The sequence below is a fragment of the Acanthopagrus latus genome, chromosome 17 (genome assembly GCF_904848185.1).
Source record: "Acanthopagrus latus isolate v.2019 chromosome 17, fAcaLat1.1, whole genome shotgun sequence".
NCBI classification, from domain to species: domain Eukaryota; kingdom Metazoa; phylum Chordata; class Actinopteri; order Spariformes; family Sparidae; genus Acanthopagrus; species Acanthopagrus latus.
This window is the reverse complement of record NC_051055.1, coordinates 29,404,804-29,413,900: the sequence shown is the minus strand read 5'-3', so window position 1 is coordinate 29,413,900 and position 9,097 is coordinate 29,404,804. Positions and strand designations below refer to the sequence as shown.

At 43.4% G+C, this 9,097-nt stretch overlaps 1 long non-coding RNA gene across 2 annotated transcripts; it reads left to right on the top strand.

Annotated features, from left to right (window-relative positions):
- Positions 1-2,229: 2,229 nt before the first annotated feature.
- Positions 2,230-9,093, top strand: LOC119005308. Of its 2 annotated transcripts, XR_005070468.1 has the most exons (3): positions 2,230-2,390; positions 7,562-7,700; positions 8,100-9,093. It is a non-coding gene; the product is annotated as an uncharacterized LOC119005308 (long non-coding RNA). The 2 variants fall into 2 exon arrangements; XR_005070467.1 differs by lacking the exon at positions 2,230-2,390 and having other exon boundaries at positions 5,653-7,700.
- The last annotated feature ends 4 nt before the right edge of the window (positions 9,094-9,097 follow it).

Sequence of the window (9,097 nt, the reverse complement as noted above, 5' to 3'; positions counted from 1 at the left end):
TGATGCAGCAAAAATAACTAGTCAGTAAAGCTAATAAAGTTATTTTAGATTTGTGCACTTTTACTCACATTAAAGACTTGTAACAAGACTTGTTGTTAGTTCTCCTTCTCCACCAATGCTTTAATTAATAACGTATTGATTAATAATGATTGGGAGCTCCAGGGACAATCAGCTCCCCATTTCTTGAGAATTTCTGCTCACAAAATGTTACATGATTCTGCAAAAACTACCGGAAAACCTGCTCATAGAAGCCACGGAACGTAAACCGTGAGGCGTGAATCGGGATGTGTGAGTTGTTAAACCACACAGGGAAACAAAACAGTGAGGAATCAATAAAATCTATAAAATCAATAAAATGGAGAAAAAGTAGAAAGAGAGAAAGAAACTATTCTGCCAGCAACCATCTGACGTGTGCAAGAAAAACTCTTTAAAAGCGAAACACCAGTTCACACAATCAGAACTAAATGGGTCACATGTTTACTAAGGAGGCACACGTTCATCCCAGGTGCATGATGGGAAATGTGAGTTTTCTGTCGCTGGATTTTTCTTTATTTCATCCAAGGACGGAGCTGACGTGGAAGAAGTGCTCTCAGGAGATGTTGGGTCAGACATTTCTCATTGATTCTCCCTCGTCTCTCCTCCACGTCCTCCTCTCAGACACGCATCAGTACGTTAAATAAATACGCGCTTTAAGTCGAAACAAACGATATATAACGATTCAGATATCAAGCAACAGAAGAGCCGCGCCGCTCTCACTCTCTCCGTTATAACAAAAGCTCTCTCGCTCACTAACACTGGAAATTCCCGTCTAATTGTCCCCCCGACTCCCTCAATTTACCTCCTACTCACTCGCCTCCCCCTCTCCCCCTCCGATCCCTTTGATTTTCACGCTGTATTTACAGAAATGATTTTCCACACTGACCTCTCTCTCACTATGTTTTTCCATCACTTTTCTCTCTGTATTCCCTGCAGAATAAATAAATACATTCATGAAAAACTCAGCGCTCCTCTGTCTCTCTCTCTCTCCTGAGGATTTTCACGTTTCCCTCGGTTTGATGTTCTCAGTTTTTTTTTCCTACCAGATGCATTAAACTGCGTTAAAATGGAAACTCAATATAAAAAAAAAGAACCTCACTAAAGAGTGAAGTTTAACATACTGGTGGAAAAAAGGTTGAAAATTGAGTGAAAACTGTTTAAATTTGAGAAAAAAAATTGAAGGTAGAAGTGAAATAAAAGAAGAAAAGAAGACTTTGTAATAAAACAGACAGGAAAGACTAAACAGATGTGTTGATTCTGTTGTATTGATTAAAATCAGATGAGTCATAAAATGTGACATTAATTATTGATTTGATCAGTTAATAAAAACCTCAGCTGATTTTAATTAAATAATTTGGTTAAAATTCCCAATAAACATGAAAACAAGTTGTGTTTTTAAATTAGTTTTTTATTTCCTGAGTTTTTTTAAAAATTTTTTCCTGATCCGTTTCTTTCAGAATCACACTTGTTTACTGCAACACTTGGAATCATCACACAGCTTCCGACTTTAACACCAGAACACTTGGAGCAAACTGAGAAAGGTTCAACAAATCAGATTAAAAGCTGCATTTTTAAAAGATTCATCCTCCTACTTTTTTTTTCGTTGGCGGGAAAACCGTCACACTGAAACTGAATCTCGTCCACGTGATATAATCAACGAGCTCAACAGTCCTCAGCTAAATGAGTCTCTCCCTCTGCTGGTGTGTGTGTGTGTTTTTTCTCCCTCTAATGAAGAACGATGATCAGGAAAAGAAAACAAGCAACAGGAAGAAGAAGAAGAAGAAGAAGAAGAAGAAGAAGAAGAAGAGAGACACACAGGACCTCCCTCTCTCTCTCTCTGGTGACAGAGGGTCTGACCACATCACTCGCTGCCTACTGCTTCCTGCCAACAGACGACCCCGACACACACACACACACACACACACATATGTGCACGCACACACAGCTGCAGATCTGTCCCACAGCTGTCGGACATGTTGATGCTTTTTTTTTTTTTCTTTTTTGCGAGCGAGCCAGTCCTCCCTCTGCAAAACAACCAGAGACAGACAGAGAGAGAGAGATTAAAAGGAAAGAGTTGTTTCCTCTTTTAAGAACATATGCTCTGGTAGCATGTTGGCTGACGGCCATATGTACGGACCTGGGCGCGCGCGCACACACACACACACACATCGACTCTATCGTCATTCTGGAAAAGGAAGTTGACTCTTGGGTATCGTGGACACGTAGCATCGGGATGATACGTGAGGTAGTCATCAAGCATTTAAAGCAAGTTAATCAGATCTCCGTTAAATAATCTTCATCTTTCTTGAGAATTTTGTTTGGATGTAAACACAAGGACAAATTAAAAAAAATAGGTAAGAGAAACACGTAATTGAATCACCCTGTTTTATCACTTCTGATCACTGTAAATGACTATAAATATAAATATTTAATCATGAATATTTGATTGCATCCTGGCACTTAACTGCAACTGTCGTTTTCCACAGTAACAGGACGCTAATCGTCCTTGAACGATCGGTACGACGTGTCATTTGTTCATGAAGATCTCAGATTTATCGAGTGAAAACTGCTGACATTATTGTTTTTGCTTTGCACACTACGGTAACGCTTATAAAACGTTTAAACGACCACCTGTCACACCTGCAGGTGGTGAGACTGCTTGATACTGAAAAGATTTCAGGTGGTGCTCTGATATACTTCAGGCACGGATATGGAAATAAATGTGCTAACGTGGCACCGCAGAATATAAAAAATGCAGGACATATCTCTCTATAATCCGAGTGAATTCAAGTTTCCCTGAATCTCCTTGAAATGTCGGGGGGGGGCGTACCTTTTTTTGGGGGGGGGGTTAACTTCAATAGGTGGGAGAGGCGGGAGTGTATGTAAGGGTGGTTCACTCCCCCTGCACACAATCAGCTCTGAAGTCACATTGAAATGTGTCTTTTTGTTTCTGCGGCGGCTCTGCATGCATGCCTGCAGGAGACGGAGAGGGGAGACAAAGGAGGGTCCAGAGACCACCTGGGTCTCTGTTAGTTTAACAGAGGGCCTCTATCACACTCACACACACACACACACACACACACACACTTCACTCTTGCATAAACTTTCTGCTCCGCTCGCGAATTAAATCTGCCTGGCGAGAGAGCTGTTTGAAAATACAAGCCATGAGGAGGAGAGGAGGGAGGGTGAAGGTGAGACGGGAGAGAGAGAAAGAGAAAGAGGATGGGGACGGGTGGATGGTGGGTGGATGAGCTGCAGGGGGCTGCAGGTGGGATTAACACCTCACATTCCTGTGGATGGAAACGTAACGTGACAGCTTGTGTTGATGCGAGTCAAAGTCTGGTTACGCGACGCGGTCAGAAGAATGTGGATTCCCAAACATGACGTCTCTCCCTCCAGAAACACGGACTTTACTACAATCTGCTGCTGTAACAGCCTCCTGTTTTCTTTTTTAAGGCTTTCCACCAGGTTTTATTTTAGAAACAGATGATGTCAGCAAGGGTTATTCCCAAAGCAGCAGATCTAGATGTCTTATAATGTCGCCTCGGCGTCTCATACAGAAACAGAAGGAACCCGAGGAGACCGGGCTTCATGTCCTGTGTTGAAACCAGATGTCAACAATCTTTTCCTAAACCCAGCTGAGTAACGTCCAAATTGCTGTTTAACATCGGACATTTAACCACGTGCTGGAAAGGCTTCCTGACAGGAAGCTTTGCAGGTCCTGGTGTGAGAACATGTTGGATGTTGGGTCATACGGTGTTAGATCAGGGTGAGATCAGCGCTCCGTGCAGGCCAGTTGAGTTCCTCCAAATCAAAATAGGTAAAACATTTCTTTATGGAGGAAAAGAAAACACCTAAACCTTAACCAAGCGCCTTAGTTGCATATTGGGTGCAGAACATGACGTGTTTTCTCTCTGATCACCCACCTCCCTCAGACTTCTGTTCAGGATGAGAACATCACACAGAGAAAGTCTGCAGTGATGTCGTCCCTGCGTGCTGCTGAGCTGAACTGCAGCCTTTTCTCCCAGCGGTTTTTGTTCTCAGGTCTCCTTCAATAACGGATCTGAATCTCTGTGAGACGACCCGGTTAGATAACAGACCCAAAACCAGAGAGAACTGACTGCGCTCAGAGTCTCTCGGCGTGTTGTGCCGAGGTCACCGCTCGCCAGAAGCTCCGGAAAACAAACCGTGTCCAACTCCTAATGTTTTGCATTGTATTTTGGAGAGGAGACGGCGACGTGTGTGTGTGTGTGTGTGTGTGTGCGGGAATGTGGCGTCGCTTTCAAATAAATCAATTGCAGCAGAAAAATTCCAGCGGAAAACACCAGATTCTCTGGATTCGGAGCTGACGGGGCCAATTAAAACACACACTGACACACACAGATGAGAGAAAGTCCCCCTCAAAAGGAAACACACACTCGCCGAAAGAGAAAGAGAGAAAGAGAGAGAGAGAGTTCATCCTGATAAAGTTGTTCTGAGTGTTAAAGCCTTTCCCCTCCTTTCTCTCTCCCTCCCTCTCTCCTCCTCCTCCTCCTCTTTCTTCTCCTCCCTTCCCGTCTTCCCCCGTCCTCTCCCCTGAGTCCCAAACATTTTAATTGCAGCCCACAGGCCATTTGATGCCTCGCCAAATCACTGTGAAGAGATCAGCTATTGTCCATTTCCTTTGTGTGTGTGTGTGTGTGTGTGATGGTGTGTTACCAAGTGACGGTTACACTGTAGGCCGATGCATGATGGACCCTCTGTGAGTGTGTGTGTGTGTGTGTGTGTGCGGATTTAAGGAGTTAATCCCTGAATAGAGAAGCCATTAGAGAGAATTAGGCAGGTTAGACTCAAGCATGATCCCCTCTCTTTCTGTGTGTGTGTGTGTGTGTGTGTGTCGGGGGGGCAGCCGTGAACACGTGGCATGCGTCAGGGTCGAGGGTTTCAAAAAAAAAGAAGGGACGGAGGTGCGTCGGGGATGCAGGAGGAGGAGGAGGAGGAGGGTGGTAGCCAACTCTCCTAATCTTGCCAATCCACCCCTGCTGTGCACACACACACACACACACACACACACACACACGAGTGGATTCATCTACACACTCTCTCAACAGATGGCTGCAGCAGAAAGGCCAAGGGTAAACTTGAGCAATACCCAAACCAGACAGTCACCCCCCGCCTGCCCCACGTTATCTGCCCCCCTTCAGTGTCTACAGCTAATCACAGTGTCCTCAGCACGCAACCAAACACACTCTTCATTCAGAGGAAACTAAACACTGACATCAACAAATCCATTTCATGTCCCCCCCCCAAAAAAAACAACACACAGGGATGTTTGCACACATGATGCTGACGTGCCTGCAGATCAAGTCTAATTAATTCCTCTAAAAATGAAATTAACAGTGATGTGTGAGCGATGGAGGAGTTAAGGACCGGTGACGCCTGCGTATAAGCCCGATAACGGTCAGATCAATGTTGGCTTATCGTCTCAGGTGGTAGTGGTTTGTAGTTGAAGACCGTCTCTGTTCTTGATGTTACGTGCTAGACAATTCGGAGCAGAAGAAATTCAGATTTCCTACTTGAAAGAGGTACAACAAACGCCACACCAAAGTAAGAGTTTCCACGTTTAAACTCGGGGCAAATCCATCGAACCCCCGACTTCACGAGGGAGCCGTAATTAGCATAACGGAAGATTTGGATACGTCTCCAAAGCAAAGAGTGGCGTCTGTTACTCTGGTTCAGCTCCTCCGTTTCCTCTGGGTCAATTGCGCGTTGACATGCCAGAGAAACATAATTTAATCACAATCAATCAAGTTTTTGTTTCTCTTCTGACGTCGAGCTGCTGGAACGCTCGGAGGTCGGAAGTTACTAATTTTAACCGGGAAATTCCCGCCTCGGTCCCGACGCCGCGGTCGCCGTGATTCATGGTTTGGCGTCACTCATTTTATGTCCGTTTGTGTATCAAATAAACACAATTCAGTTGCCAGAATAAATGTTGGCAATGTGTCGCTGCACGCAACAGACATGTTAGAAACTTTACGTAGTAATCACTGGATAAACCTCGTTCAGGTGTTCCCAACACGGCACACAACATCCCATCAAAGATCTGCTCTTTGGATGCCACTAACAAGGCTGGAGAAGCTCCTGATATCTCTTTAAAAATATCCACTGGTGTCGTCACAGTCACAGCGGTGAATCGTCCCAATATCTCATCGAAAATATCCGCTTTGGATGTCTTCAACGCTGCTGGGAAATATCCAGTGGTTTCACGCAAACAGGTGTTGGAAGTGCGTATCGAACGGTGGTCTCTCGCTTCCTCACATGAAAGTACGTAACTCAACACTTCACTTGATGACTTGATGCAACTTAAATCACAGAAATGTTGATAGCATATGCTGGCGAGCTGCTTCCTGCTGCTTTTAGTCTTTATGCTAAGCTAAGCTAACTGTTTCCTGGCCCTCGCTCCACACTTAACGTTCACATGAGAGTCCATCATTTACATTAAAGTTGTTTTTTTTTCCAAGTTGGTCGAAGATGTTTTGTAACTTCCACGTTGGACTGCGTTCGTCATCCGACAACGCAGAAGTCTGTGACGTTAAAACTGTGACTCAGTAGGCAAAGATATGATGCAACAGGTCTCGTAAATTCTCCATTTTTTTTTTTTTTTTTTTGCTCCTTGTCTTCTCACGTCGGTTTTCTGACTCCTCGAGTCAACACAACACAGAATTACAGTGGAACATCTGCAGTAAACAGTCTTGATTTATCTGTATACAACAAGCAACCAGGCCTAAGCACAACAAAAGATTAGCAGTGACTCTGAAAGGCTCACAGAACTTTTTTTTTTTAAACTTCTGATTGCAATGTTTGTCCTTCGTCTTGTTGTTCATGTTCCCTGCCTGAGTGCTGAGCCGTCCAGTCATGTGAGTGTGTTTCACTGCTGCTGCGGACGTCACTTTCAGCCAACAATGAGCGTCAGTCCCTTCGATTCAAAAAAAAAAAAAAAAAGTTTAAAGAATCCATCTGAGAAACGAAAATAAATCAACTCTTATAAAGCACTTTACTGAGAGACCCGGAGGCTTCCCGCACTGGCTCTCAGGTAGCCATTAAAAAACTTCAGGACATAAACATGTTCCAGCAATATTCCAGTAAACAGCGGAAACGTGCAATGAGTCACCGCATGCAACAGCGGAGAGGAGATAACACACACACACACACACACACACACACACACACAAACACACGCCTGATGTCACATGACCCCCCGTCCTGGTAGTTTCCATTATAACAAGCCTGAGGACAAACCACTCTGGAGCAACTATTATACTTAAAGACTCACAGTGTGTTTGTGGTTGAAAAGAAAAAAAAATCTAATTAATAGTGACTTCATTTCTTTGTGGTGTTTTTATCTTCCACTGTATCATCGTTATTCCTCATGCATGCTTCGTATTCCTGCAGGGACGGGACTTACACGGGAAGTACATGTTGTAACGTGGCTGTGTTTAAGTTTCTGCAAGTTTTTATCTGCAATATCTTTCTTTTTCTGGTCGAGGTGGCGAAATCCTGCACTTGAGACGGCTAGTGGACGAGAGACCAGCGTTTGAGACCACCTCAGCTGAAAAAATCCAAAACTGATATTTTTGACGTGACGTCGGGACAATTTCCAGCTACATCTGTGGCGACACAGTCAGGTAAGTTAAAACATGATATTCTCCTAAACCTAACAGCGTACCTGAACCTCACCAGAACACAGCGTTTAAAACAGTTAAGAAAAAAGTTTGCTGTAATGTTCACTGACAACATTTATACTCTTCGTTTGGAAACAAATCAAGAGTTATTTGGGTAAAAATTAATATGATCATCAACCTGCTAAGCTGTATTAACGATCCAGATGATAAGAGAAACACAATATGTGTCCTTTAATTTTGTTTCTGACGTTATAGCACCATGATATAAGAGAACGGTAGATTGTTATTACAGCCAAATAAAACCAGCATTTAAAAACCTTAAACTACAAAACAGCCACTATACATTCACAACTAATCAACTGAGTCACAACTGATGAAACAACCATGAAAACTAATTTTCAGAGGTCAGAGCAGCAGCTCACAGTGGACTGGATGCACGTATGTCTCCCCCTCCTTCCTCCGTCGCCGGGTCTCACCTGCTCCTGCGTCCTGGACTCAGAGTCGTCCTCACGTGTCGATGGCGACCTGTCGTCTTCTTACAGTTTGCTGCGATAAAGCGGAGCTCCCGTCTGTGAGTGTGAGTCTGCAAAGAGTTAAACGCTACTCGTGTTCCCGGTTCCTTATCCACTCACACCAAATACTTAATCCCTCCCCTCCCTCCCCTCCTCACCCAGCCACCCTCTTACTCTTTCTTCTTTGTATTATACTCTTTTCTTTCATCTCCTCCTTACTTTTTACCCTACCTTGTTTCTACCATCCTTTCTTCCTTCCGTCTGCCAATATTTCCTCTCCTCTTCTTCTCTTTATACTTTTTGCCTTGTTTTTACATTTTCTCTTCCCTTTTTCCTTCCCCCTCTTTTTTAAGTTTGACTTCATCTCAATGAGAAGCTTGTAGAAACTGTAAACCTGCATGAGACATCTACGTTTGTATTGTGAAGATACCGACAGAAGAGAGGCCGGGACACGAGAGGGAGAGAGAGATGCAACTAATGATTATTCTCACGATGAATCGATTATTGTTTGGTCCATAAAACGTAAAAATTGTGAGAAATGCTCACCATAATTGCCTCGAGACCAAAGTGATGTCATCAAAATTGCTGCTTTTGTTCAACAAACAGCAAAACTCTTAATTTCCTGGCAAAGAAAAGTAGAAAATCCTCACATTTAAGAAGCTGCAACGAGCAAATGTTTAATATTTTGGCCCGAACTGAAATAAATATTAATGATTATAATTTAAAGCTCCCCAGCTGGAGTTGAAGCAGAGGAGCTGTGATTTGTGTCAGGACGTCTTTATTCTCATGCAAAAGTTAAATTATAAAGCAAAAACAAGAACAAAAAAAACAATTTCCATGTTTTGGGACTGTAAAACACAACAATAAAGATTTCCCCTGATAAATGTC